We start from the raw sequence: 14,762 nt of genomic DNA, 5'->3' as shown, positions 1-14,762 counted from the left end.
AAAGAAATTACCTGTTTTAGGTATGTTCTTTAAATTTTCAGCTTTTTTAATGTCCCTCTCCTTTTTTAATTTTCGTTTGGCGCTCCCACTTAGCTGCTTCTCCATGTTTGCAATGTTTTGATTCGCGTACGTTGCTTATGTCGCGTAGTTCTTGATGTCTCACATCCCGCTCAGTCCTCGCACGTTGATTTGCGTCACCGCTGATTCGCTTTTTGGACTGACCAATGAGGAGAGGGTCTCAGCTCACGGTCACAGACAGCGGGAGCAGGGTTTCTGTGCAGTGCAATGGCTCAGGGCAGCGGACAGTTTCATTTATAAGCAAAAGATAACCAGATATTTCCGTTATGCCCGAGCTACCCAGGGCCCTTCAGAGGTTGCGGGCCCCTGGGCAATTGCCCAGTTGCCCATATGGTTAATCCGGGCTTGCCTTTTATGCATAGTGGTCACTACAGCGGACAGTTATTCTACAGCTGTTCTCTTGTATATTCATGGGTTTTGTTGTTTTAGTTCCATATCAGCCAACACACTGGACACTTACGCATCATCCCAAACACTGTAATTCAGACCATTACTGTAACTGCTGCTGACAGTAACATGTTTGAGTGTAAATCAATTGCTTGTTATTGTTAATAAACTGTAATTAACCATCTTTCTTAAACAAAAAGGTTTGTTTTTTTGTTTTTTTGTTTTTTTTGCATATTATCGTCATAAAGTGAGTAATAACTAATATTAGAGTTTGTTAAAATGTGACAAAACGTCAGATTAGCAGCATTAAAAACAACTATTTCATAGTTTTCACACAGTGTATCAGTAAATACATGTTTCTTTGCTTCAAAAATTAAATGCATGATGTCCAGCTGAGTGGATATTTTTGCAACTCCGTGAAAAATAGATTCATAAAAAAATTTTAATTGCATTGTTTTTTGTTTTTTTTTTTCAAAAACTCAGGAAAAATATCTTGATTAGGATCAAAAAACAGTATTCAAAATCTCTCTGACGGGACATTTTCAAGACAATTTGACCCACATTTTTACTTTTAAATTCATTTTTGCTTTAGTTGGACCATAAGGGATTATCCAAAACAAGGAGCTACTTTATATTGAAATAAATGTTGGAATGGCAATCAATTAAAGTTCGTTCTCTGACAGGACATGACTGTGTTTTGACCCATTAAGGTTCTCATAATTCATGCATGAAAGGGTTAATACCTGTCAATCCAATAATCCTATCAAAACATGTAAATAATTGGTGTAAAATTAAATTTGTCATCTTTTCATGGTCATCAGATATGACCCATTTGGACGTTCAGTGGCTCCGTACTGAACGCGGAAACACCGTCATCTTCTACAGCATTGATTCACCAGTAAAACCCATGTAGCTGGATCAATGACAGTGGATAGAGACACTTGGTTTAGACTCAGTTAATGATATATTTTGTTGAAAAAGTCATGTTTTCTTCATTTTTCTCTGTTTCTGATATAATGACAACTTTAATGAGGTTTTATCAACGTCTACATGATCAATGATTAAAAATAAGAAAATACCTGATTTGCATTGAAACGCTAAATACTGAGGATAATATTATAAAACTAGAAGCACTCAGAGAGCGCAGACCTCCGCCAAAGCTGATCAGTGGCCCCCCCCTGTGGGCCCCCCCACCCCCGATCACCACCAAAATTTAATCATTTCTTCCTTATCCCATTTCCAACAAACCCTGAAAATTTCATCCAAATCTGTCCATAACTTTTTGAGTTATGTTGCACACTAACGGACAGACAAACAAACAAACAAACAAACAAACAAACAGACAGACAGACACACAGACAAACAAACAAACAAACAAACAAACCCTGGCAAAAACATAACCTCCTTGGCGGAGGTAAAAATGGTGAGAAATAACTAAAGAAACGTTAAAAATAGAGAAAAAAGGCCATTTTGTAAATACAACAAAAGTAGCACTGGGCCTTTATGGGTTAAAAAGAATGCAGTAATATTAAAATTTATACTGAATTGTATGTCATTGTAAGCTTTATAAAAACAAATTATACCATTTATTGTCTGGTCATCCTCATTTGTAAATATGCTCTACATTGATGAATGATACAAAAGGAAGATCAGAATGGATTTAGAGCTTTAACCCTCTATGGTGCACAACAGAATCAGAAGTTTCAAGGAATGTAAATTAATTTATACCCCCCCCCCCCCCCCCCCCCCCCCCGAAAAAAAAAAAAAAAAATAGTCATACAGTTTACCTAATGATCTGATTATAGCACACATTCAGCATGTTTCAATGAACTTATGCAAAGTTACCACACTTATTTACATCCGCAGTTGGATTAATTTTTTTTGCCAAGACCTTAGTAGGATTTCACACACATGTAAACATGCACATGCACCACACACTGACATTTGTCTTCTGCCTTTAACCCATCACTAGATCATGCATGCATGTATCACACGCTGCATACTAGGAGCAGTGGGCTCACTATATCAGGTGCCTAGGGACTAAAAATGGGGGGGTTAAGTGCCTTGCTCTAGGGCACATCAGCCAACAAATCTCCGCCAGTCCAGGGAATCAAATTCAGCGACCCTCCGGTCACAAGCCAGTTCTCTAGCCAACTAGGCCATGGATCACATCTACAAAGGCACAAAACATTTACAGGCAGAATACTGTTAAAATTCCACTAAATTTTCCTTAGATATTTCAGGTTATTCACATTAAATTGTTAAAGGATAGTTTGTTAGTGTGAATATTTTCACGATTTAATGTTATGTACATATTACAATATAAATCCACTGTAAATCTCTACCCATTGTTGTCCTTGTCTCTAGTCGAATGTTTGTCTATATTAGGTCTACAGGATGGGGAAGCAAAATTTACAATATTTTGAAGCAGGGATTGAAAGACAGTGTATGACCAATTAGTTTATTGAAAGTCATGAGAATTTATTTGCCACAAGAAAATTGACATAATAGAAAATGTTTTTATTCTATGTGTCCTCCTTCTTTCTCAATAACTGCCTTCACACGCTTCCTGAAACTTGTACAAGTGTTCCTCAAATATTGGGGTGACAACTTCTCCCATTCTTCTTTAATAGTATCTTCCAGACTTTCTGGTAATAGTTTTGCTCATAGTCATTCTCTTCTTTCCATTATAAACAGTCTTTATGGACACTCCAACTATTTTTGAAATCTCCTTTGGTGTGACGAGTGCATTCAACAAATCACACACTCTTTGACGTTTGCTTTCCTGATTACTCATATGGGCAAAAGTTTCTGAAAAGGTATGGATAATAGTGTTAGGTATGATTATGACATCAATATATGTTTGGTTTCAAAACAATTGACGTAGTGCCTGCTGAGAAAAAACAACTAAATGTTCATTGTAAATTTTGCTTCCCCACCCTGTATGTTTAAGTGTGATTGGGTTCATGCTGTTTTGGGTTCATGTTGGAATTGTATGTCGTGAGCAAAGAAAAACCAAAGCCAAATTCCTTGTATATGTGCACATACTTGGTCTGATTCCACTGGTCTACAATTTTTTAGAAATGATTTGCTTCAGACATTAAATGTGCTAAATGTTACGTATTTTAGTAAGATTAATTGGAAAATAAATGACAAAAGTGCCGGTTTGCTGATGTTTTCAAGGTATATGATTAAGTGTTATTACACATATATATATATATTGGTTTATGTACATTTATGTAATAGTTTTATAAATCTTCCACTAAATAGAACCTGTAAAGTGAATGTATTCTAATGTGCAGACAGTAGATCTTGTAGCTCTGAGACAAATATTCCTTTCGAGTCAAACCCATTCTCTCGTTAATTCTTGAGTTTCACATTTTGACCCAACGCTGTATCTTGGAAAGTTCAGCCAACCAGCATTTTTGACTCAATTTTTCTTCATCAGTGACTCTCATGTGGTAAAATTTCATTACTTTTATTCTGGAAGCATTTTCCTTGTAGACCAGTGTTCTGATGATTTTTTTTGCACTAAAAGAGAAAAATGTGGAGTCATTATTTATCAATATAATGTAATATTGTTGCACTTGAGATCATATCGGTCTGTGTGTGACCCCTTAACTACAATGAGCTCGACACATTTGATTGTTAATATCTTCAGCACAATCTTTGCACTTTGCAAATTCCTACAAGTTGGAACCTTTGGTGGGCCGGTTTTGGCCTGCGGGCCACATGTTTGACACCCCCTTTACACCATTAAAACGATCCTTTTCTGATTCAAAGCTACAGCTAACACAACACAAAACCTCACATTTTAAAAAGGGGAAATAACCAATACAGATTTTGTCACATATTAAAAAAGGCCAATGATATCCAGAAGATCCAAGTTGTGATAGGACAGTTTTGTTAGTCCTGTTTATGTAGTAAAAAATAAATGGCTAATGCTATTATGTCCTGCGATAAATAAACCAGACTGCAATAATATTCTGATCAGCACACTGGGCATAATGAGCCCCATTTGTATTGTTTATCATATATTGTTGTTGTTGTTATCAGGTATGATTACTAATGCAGTTTTTATGCTTTGTCTTTTCCACCTTGACCAACTTTATTGCAAATGCAGCATGGGGGAAAAGGCTGTAAAATAATCGCAATCAGTCTGATTTAAAGAAGATACGGTCCAGATTTTAACGCACATCAAAATATCAGGTGGTGTAAAGAATATACGGAGTAAAATAAAATGGATAATTTTTATTCTAAATCTGCGGTCTGTGCTTTAGGAGGATATTAAAGGTAGTTTTTCTGTCTGTCACTTAATGGCTTCAGACATCATTCATCAGCAGGAATACTGTGCGGTCCATCTGTAGTTTCTAATTTCAGAGATGTGCCGTGTGTAATTAAGCACGGGTCAAACAGCAATCATGCCTCCATTTATTCATTTAATCTTCCACAACGGCAACAAGATGTAACAAAATAGGTACATGACCTTCTGTGCATCTCTATAGAGCACATTAAAAACTATTCCACACAGACTCAGTGAATTACCTGCCTTTTTTAGGCTGAGGAGCCATTTCAATAGGTTTGCACATTGAAAATATTTTTTAATATATCTCCTAAATTTAACCATCCCTATATTCACTTTCCTCAGTTTATCTGCTTCTCTGTGCTGCCATTTCACTGTACGATAAACTCACCTCTGCCTGACATTTGAACCGGCTCAAAAACATATTTCCACTATTGACTTTACTGATAGTTTTTTTGTTTTTTTTTCTGACTTTACTGATAGTATCCACCTCTGTCTGACTGAAAATGTACATGTCACTTGTACATTACAGGTTATTTTTGCACCTTTCTGTTTGATCCTGTTCGTCCAGATTTCTACCGTAATTTTTTTTTTTTACTTTTGAAACATTATTGATATGAAACCATGGCCAAAATGATAGTCCATATTTGCTAATCAACCTGTTTATTTTTTGTCAATAAAAGGCCAAAGTACAGCTGAGATATAGGCTAAAGGTCAAAAATGGATATTTCACTGTAACTTCCATCAAAAATCATTGTATCAACTCAGAACCGAAGCCATATATGTGTATTTTTCCTTTCTGCATCCAGTGGTATGCATCATGACATCATAAAGGTCACGCCCTCTTTAGAATAGAATAGAATAGTCTTTATTGTCATTGTAACATGAAACGTACAACGGAATTAAAAAGTGTCCGCCAGTCAGTGCATAATAAAAACAACTACAACAACACAGGCACAAACATTACACTAGTAAATAAGTAATTATAAAAATAAAAAAAAAAAGCGTCCCGGGGTAAATATCAGGGGGGGTCAGTAAACTCAGTTTTCTGAAATTTCAAATGGCTGTAATATCGGCAATATTCATCTGATCATACCAAAATTTAACATGCAACATCTCTGTACAAGTTCTTTCTCACATGCCAAATTTCACAACTCTAAGTTGCGTGACTTCTGGTTGCTACGGTAACATATGTAAAATGTGTTTTATTGTTAATAACATCCTGTCTGTTAGTTGTAGCGATTTCAAACTAATGCCAAATTATCGTAAGTTCAATTCTCCATCCATTACTGACCTCATTTTTCATATGTGCATATATAGATTTTGAGTTATTGGCATCTAAAGTGACTAGGGTCTAGCACTTAATTTGCATATTCACGAAACCGCTAGCGTCTTGAAAACTAAGACGGATATTGACAAACTTTGTATTATCGACATATAGTAAGTTGGATATGGTCTTTCATTTGGTACCAATTTTGTTGGCCTTCAGTGACCTTGAAAGGTCACACTCAAGGTCATGATTTTTGAAATACTCAATTTTTGGCCGGAACTCCCTCAGTTTTGCAGTAGAGAAAAACAACTAGTATCAGATTATAAAGCGTGAAAATATAGGACAAAATTGTCTGTCAAAGGCCATCGGCAAACGCACTGCCTACTGTTTATTATGCTGCTGCTGCACTACAATTTCACAGTTTGGGATCAAGGTTATTATCGTTAACGAAAACTAACGAAATGATGAAAACTAGAATCGAAGAAACATTTTCATTAACTGAAATAAATAAAAACTATAATTAAAAGAAAAAAATGATCACTAACTGAAACTGTATTGTGTGCTTACAAAACTAACTAAAACGTATAAAAATTATGGAGAAAATTCCCTTCGTTTTCGTCTTTGTCAATGTCGGATTGATATGAAATCGATTTATTTCGCTCAGTCAATTTCAGCTGGCGGCACCATGCAGCACTTGGGAGAAAGCAGCAGAGTCCTGTAGGGAATTTCTTTGAATATAACAGCGAGGAAGAGAAAAGATATGACAAAACTAAAACTAAACATTTAGAAAAAACAAAAACTAATAAAAACTAGCAAACCTGCTTTAAAAACTAATTAAAACTAACTGAATTAAAGAAAAAGAAGTCAAAACTACATAAAACTAAACTATAATGAAAAATACAAAACTATTAGAACCTTGTTTGGGATCAGTAAAGTCTATCTATCTATCTATCTATCTATCTATCTATCTATCTATCTATCTATCTATCTATCTATCTATCTATCTATCTATCTATCTATCTATCTATCTATCTATCTATCTATCTATCTATCTATCTATCTATCTATCTATCTATCTATCTGTCTGTCTGTCTGTCTGTCTGTCTGTCTGTCTGTCTGTCTATCTGTCTATGTGTCTGTCTATCGTGATGACAATCCACATAACTAAAAATGGACCCCTTTGCTTTGGTGTGTGGATTAAAGAACACAAACACCAAAACTCTCACAAAATGAATATGTAAAGGGAGGTCATGATACTGCTTTTATTTGTGTTGTTCACTCATGCAAGGTGATCTTTAAAAGTTATTTGTTATTTCTCTATTTTTCTACTATAAATTACCAGAATGTCACATTGTGGTTCAGTGTTCAGAGCCGCTCAGATAAATATTAGTTTTGTGCGATGACACAGATGTCTACAGTTAAATAAAACAACACGAGTGATTTTATAATTGCTTTTGAGACAAGGGTGAGAAAAACACCGGCCACCGCCAACTGTTCTATCGTCGCCGTGTATCTCTTCAGCGCTCAAATGACCTTGAGATGCAATTCAATCTGCAATTCAATCTCTTCCTCTTGTTTTTGAGCTTCAATTAGACTTAAGGCACAATGGCGCAAAGTAAATGTGACTGGCTGGAGAAGAAAAAGAAGAATCCAATTTAAAATGGCTCCCCGTGGTTCATGCATCTGACATGTTTTCTTTCTGTCACGCCGAACCCGTCCAGTTAATCAATTACTCTGTTTGATGAGATAAAAGATGTTCGTTTCCTAGCGTATGGTATACACTACAGTTGCTGAGACTCTGAGAGATGACAACCTAAACCCACAACACACGTTCACAGTCATAAAACACTGTTTGCGATAAAAAATAAGGAGTCATCCGGGCAGTATTTGCTGTAGCCAAAGAAGATTATTCCTCTGTGCTCCATGCCAGGTAACTTAATGAGATGCTTAGACCTCAGAGAAGGCTGGAGCATATGCCCGAGTGTCACTTCTGTTTAGGGAGGCAATATTTTCAGAGTGTAGAAAGGTTTCAACTTGAGTTTAATGCAAACATGCTTCCCCCGCTGCAATTAAGAAATACTTGTTAGAAAAGGACATTCACACTTTATCTCAACACATATGTTTTGCACTTGATTATTTATTCAACACATTGCTACGAAGAAATAAAAAAATTAAAAAACTCTCCCACTATAGCCTCAGTAGGGCTGCTCGATTATAGAAAAAAAAATAATAATAATTTTAGCAATAATTGAAATCGCGATTATTAAAAACGATTATTTGTCAACCTTAAAGTTGTTTATTTTTTTCTTGCAAAACAATGTAAGATATACTCTTTAAATATAAATAAAGCTTTTAACCATTAAAACAAAGTATGTTCACTTTTGTACGAAACAAAAAAATCTTTGAATGCAAATAAGTATACTGTAAATTCAAGTATGTTTCCTTTTGTAAACAAATAGTGCACTGGAATTAAACTGCTCTAGACTTGCCATAGAACTGGAGCAATAAAAAAAAAAAACTCACGTAAAGTGCAAATTATAAATTCAAGTATGTTCAATGTAGTATGAAACATAATAAATTCGGTGGCGTGCCGTGAGGTTTCAGTTAGGTTAATACGGGAGTTGCAGCGTAAAGAGAGTCGGAGACTGAAGATTGCATTGCGGACGAAGTTGTAGACGGAGTTTTTTTATGTGTTTTAGTTTTTCATAAGATTATGATAAAGGTCGCGGTGGTTAAACTTTAGATGGTTAAAAAGGTTTGCTGTGTTACCGGTCGGTGCGGACACAACTACGAAACACTTTTGCACGTAATGGGTTTTTGCTCTTCATCAAACCCAAAGTGATTCCATACAATTGAATTGGACTTGCCTTTTTTGTTTACCAAGCACTTCTGCTGCGATTCTCCTGCTGTTTTTCCAGACCGCTAGGTACAACTTTCCTCTTTGGGTGGACCTGCCGGCTAGCAGGCAGCTGTAGCTTAGAGGGGGGCGGGGCAGAGCAGCTCATGGTAGCTTGCGTGCATGTGAATTAAACAACTCAAAATTAATAATCGTTTTTTCTCGATTACATAATTTTTGTAATCGTTGCGTGTAATAATCGAAATCGTAATTGAATTTCGATTAATTGCACAGCCCTAGGCCTCAGTGGACCCTTTAACCCCTGACGTGTCTGTGGTGAGTGTTCTGAATGTATGTTTTATTTTAAATATTCATAAAAATCAACCATTTGCTCAATAAAAAAAAAAAAAAAACATCAAAATGTGCTGCCAGAATAGACCTTGTTATTTCCTTAGACATCTGAGCATGCTCAGTGCACCTCCTGCTGCCTGCGTAATGAGGGGCAAAACACAGAGCAATAAGTGTAAAAACACTATAAAAATAGACAATTTGGGCTTTTTTTTCCTTGTGTTTTTTTGTTTGTTTGTTTTACTGCTGTTTGCAGTGTTGTGGTGATTTTCCTTTATTTATTTATTTTTTTTTTTTCTGTGTTTTTACCAAGTGTAACTCAGAGGTGTCAAAGTCATTTTAGTTCAGGGGCCACACTCTGGCAAGTTTAATCCCAAGTGGAGCAGACCAGTAAAGTACGAACATAATAATATTATGTTAACTCCAAACTGTCCTCCATGTTTTAGAGTGAAAAAGGTAAAAAATAAATAAATAAATAATGAAAATATTTACATCTACAAACTATCCTTTAAAACAAAGTGAATAACACAAACAAACTGAAATGTCTTAAGAAAAATAGGTGCAATTTTAACAATATTATGCTTCAGTTTATCATGTACACATGTGCACTACAACTTACACATCACAGTGGATCTACAAATACACAAAACATTTAGTAACAGGCAGAATATTGTTAAAATTGCACTGACTTCTCTTAAGACATTCCAGGTTGGTCATATTTCTTGAGGTTATTCATGTTTTTTTGAGAAATGATAGTTTGTTTTAGTGTAAACACAGTAAAACTACATGAAAATGTTTATATTTACAAAGAAAAATATAGAGTTGTCATTATTTATAGGTGATTATGATTGTATTTTACTGATCCAGTCTACTTGAGATACAATTGGTCTGAATGTGGAACCTGAACTAAAATGGTTATTAATATTTTAGTGTGATTTTTGCATTTCACAAATTCATCCAACAGGCCAGAGTGGATGCTTTGGCAGGCTGAATTTGGCCCCCGGGCCACATGTTTGACACAACTGGTGTAACTGCTTTTTGGAGTTCAACCAGGTGCCAAAAAGCAGCTGGACTGATTTAGAAAAAAGCCCTAAAACAAAAACTACTGGGCCAAAATTCAAATCCTTGTTGTTGTTCAGTGTGTTCCAGTTTATGTTCAACATCCTAAATCTCTTATTAATGTACATTCCGAGTGCCTTATTTAGTAAAAACCTGTCAAACTTATTTCCTCTCCTTGTCTTTTTCTGTTATTCCACCTGTTTTGACCCTAAAACACAGAATAAAACGAAACCACTAAAGAAAAGGAACACAAACACATACTCACAGCAGTTTTTATGACACTGAAACAGACACAAATTCACAGCAGCACATTTGCCTGGAATATCATCTCAGGGGTTAAAGGGTAAAAAAAAAAAACCAAACCTTCTGACACTATAACACGTGCAGCCATTGTTGTTTACTATCATAATTTGCTGCATCATTTTCTGTCCTTCGCAGTGTCAGTCAGTTGTCAGTCATACGCGTATGTTGCAACCAGAGACATAAAAGGACCCTGAGATTTACCTTCAGGTCAGCATACGCTTTATTTCTTCCACAAAACTTCCACTACAGCATGTCCTCAGTGGCTAATCTTATTGCATTGCCTCTGCTCCTAAGGATACATGTGTTGACGTTTTCTGTGTATTGGAAAAGACAGCACAAAAAGAAAAGACAAGAAAATGCTATCCTCCTCCACAGGTCCCATGCAACCAAAAATAAATAAATAAATAAATAAATAAAAATGTACTGGACTGCCTGGGTGCACCCCCTTGACCAACGTGTACCACTTGGAAATGATGAAAAAGTAAAACATATGGGGTCCCTGCACAAAACACAAGTGCAATAGAACACACCAAATACACACAGTATGATTCTCTGGCACAAATCTGAAGGCACATGTAGTATTACACTTGTATTTGACAAACATGGCTCAAACGTTGTTGTTGTCAAGCAAATGTAGCTGTGAGCAGCATCAAAATGGAGTTAGCAGTGTTCATGTCACCTTCCAGTTTGAGACTTTTTATGTATATTTAATCCGATGAATAATGTATAAGACGGTCCTTTTATTATACTGGTGTGATGCTGTCGAATGACCTTCCATTACACATTAAAAACAGGAGAGAGGCTTTTAGGACTGTCTTATGGAGTAGGGTAACAGATGCACAGATGAGTTTTTGCAACGTGGTTGTTATTGTTGGTTTTCATGTTTTGATTGTTTGGGCTTTAGTTGCTTTTTTTTTGGAAATGTATAATGGATGATCAGCTCCGGTTGTACAAGCCTGTGGGTGCAGTGTTACGATCTGCGGTTGCTTCAGTTGGTTAAGTCCACAGTCAGCAACATTATGTGCAAAAAAAAAAAAAAAAAAAAAAAAAAAGAAGTGCTTGGTGCCAGGCACAACAAACCCCGCCCCTCGCATGTATTGTAGCTTATTTTGGCATCGATCCAGCTGATGTCATCATGTCTATGCGTGTGGTGATGTCAGCATATCAATTGCCTCTATATATGTGCCAAGTCTGAAGTAAATCAAAACAAAATTGATGTTTTTATAGACATTTCAAATGTCACCTATTATTAGTAAATGGGAGAAGAAAAAAGATTTTAAAAATTCATAAAAAATATGAACTTTGACTTACTTTTCCCAAAATGGAACCACGTCTATTCTGGGGGGACTGCCAATCTATAAACCCAATTTGGTGTGAATTCAATCAATAGTTTTGCTGCTACAGACATTTGAAATTTCACCCATTCTAAGTAAATTGGTGGTGGTGGTGGTGGGGGGGGTGTTAAGAAATTCATAAAAGATTGTAAGTTTGATCTACTTTTCCCGAAATATAATGACATCTATTGTGGGTCACTGGCAATCTATAAACCCAATTTGGTATGAATTCAACCTACAGTTTTGCTGCTACAGACATTTGAATTTTCACCCATTATTAATAAATGGGGAAAAAAAAAAAAACATTTTAAAAATTCATTAAAAAATTTAAAATTTCACCTACTGTTCCCAAAATATAATCAGATCTATCTTGGGTCACTGGCAATCTATAAATCCAATTTGGTATGAATTCAACCAATAGTTTTGCTGCTAAAGTGTTAACAAGCAAACAAACCGAACCAAAAACAATACCCCTTGTCTCTCCTTCGGGGGGACAGGGTTAAAAAAAAAAAAAGAAGTACAGTAAATGTTGTGTTACTGCATAAGCCTGTTGAAACAAAGGCTGAATGTGTTCCTTAATCAAAACTAAAGGTGATCCAAGGAAATATGAGAATGTGGGATTGTTTTTTTGACCAGAATATGTATTTAGAAAATGTGCAAAAATATAATGTGTCACCGGCTCTATGAACTACAGTATGTGTGTTTTCATTATGCACACTGGACTGAGTACTCCTTCATCCATTACACTCATTCATGAACAGAATATTTTGCACTAGCTTACACTGAACTGTCAAATCACTCTTATGCGCTCATTCTGTGTATTTGTCCATTAACACTCAGATCTGTATATATTACACCCATTGCATATAGAGTAGATGTTAATACTGTATATTCGTACTTCTTGCAGTTGCTGCTTATTGCACTTCTGGCTAGATGCTAAATTGCATTTCGTTGCCATGTACTTTACATGTGTAATGACAATAAACGGAATCTGAATCAAATATTTGTATGTACATTCAGAAGTAAAAAGTCACAAAGTACGAAAGGCAAGGAAACATGATCAGTTTTCATAATATTTATTTAAAATTCACATTGTATAAATCAAGTATTTCTCATTTTAAAACAGGACATTTTTCATAATTATATCATTCGTCCGTTTAACAAATCAATCCTAACGAGGGCGGTAAGGATGTTGGAGTCCATCCCAGTTGCCAAAGGGCAAAGACAAGGTCCACCTGTCGCTAGTTCATCACAGGGCCGACATATCAATACTCTCACACTCACACCTACGGCCGATTTAGATCGATCAGTGAACCTACTACGGTGCATGTCTTTAGATGGTGAGAGGAACCCACGCAGACATGGGAAGAACAGCCAATGGATTGAACCGACAACCTTTTTGCTGTGAGGAGACGGTGTTAGCCTCTGCACCGTAATAATATCATATTAGTTTATTTACAAAATAAATTAATAAACCAAAAAGTTCTAGTTCAAAACTGCAGTCGCTTGCAGTGACTGAGCTGACCCTGTACTTTTCACTGACTCCATTGTCTATGATGCTATTACTCCAACTTTAAGGAGCTTTGCATTAGATAAGATATTTAGCTTGCTTAAGGCTGCAGTTATTTTCTAAGTGTGTTGTAAACATTTTGAAATGGAAAGTAAGTTCTAGTAGTAACAAAATATATCTCAAATTAATGAGTAACTTCAAAAATATCTGTTAAAGGCTGCTCTGTTAATCTCTTTGCTCGAATATTATTGTTCTAGAGGTGTAGCGAGAAATAACAACGCAAAAGCAGAACAAACAAGTGGTGCCAGGCACAACAAACCCCGCCCCTCACACGTATTGTAGCTTATTTTAGCATCGATCCAGCTGATGTCATCATGTTTATGCGTGTGCTGATGTCAGCATATCAATTTATCTATATATGTGCCAAGTTTGAAGTAAGTTGACACAAAACTGATGTATTTATAAACATTTTGAAATTTCTCCCATTATAAGTAAATGGCAGAAGAAAAAAAAGGATTTAAAAAGTTCATAATAAATTTGAACTTTGACATACTTTTCCCAAAACCTAACCACATCTATTCTGGGTCGCTGGTAATCTATAAACCCAATTTGGTGTGAATCAAGGTTATAATAGTTTGGGATTTTTCATGATAGTTTAGTTTTATTTAGTTTTGACTTTTTTTCTCTAATTCAGTTAGTTTTAATTAGTTTTTAGAGGATGTTTGCTAGTTTTTATTAGTTTTCATTTTTTTGTAAATGCTTAGTTTTAGTTTAGTTTTAGGGTTTTTTTAATTTCTTTTTCTCTTCTTCTCTGTCGTATTCATATAAATCCCAGACAGGACTCTGCTGCTTTCTCCCAACTTTAGTCTCCGTGTTTCCAGTTAGAGTGGGGACCAGAAGACGACTGGAAACCACAAGTGACAGACCGTCAAGTGTCATATGGTGCTGCTGGCTAAAATTGCTAGAGCGAAATAAATTGCTTTCGTATCAATCCGACATTGACAAAGATTAAAACAAAGGGAATTTTATCCATAATTTTTATACATTTTAGTTAGTTTTGTAAACACACAATACAGTTTCAGTTAGTTATTGTTTTTTTCTTTTAATTATAGTTTTTATTTATTTCAGTTAACGAAAATGTTTTTACGATTCTAGCTGTTGTCATTTCGTTAGTTTTCGTTGACGATAATAACCTTGGTGTGAATTCAACCAATAGTTTTGCTGCAGGAGTGTTAACAAACAAATAAACCAAAGCAAAAACAATACCCCTTGCCTCCCCTTCGGGGGGCGGGCTAATAAACAAAAGAGTTCTAGTTCAAAACCTGTACTTTTCA

This window comes from Sphaeramia orbicularis, chromosome 4 (genome assembly GCF_902148855.1).
Source record: "Sphaeramia orbicularis chromosome 4, fSphaOr1.1, whole genome shotgun sequence".
Taxonomy (NCBI): domain Eukaryota; kingdom Metazoa; phylum Chordata; class Actinopteri; order Kurtiformes; family Apogonidae; genus Sphaeramia; species Sphaeramia orbicularis.
Note: the sequence above shows the minus strand (reverse complement) of the source record.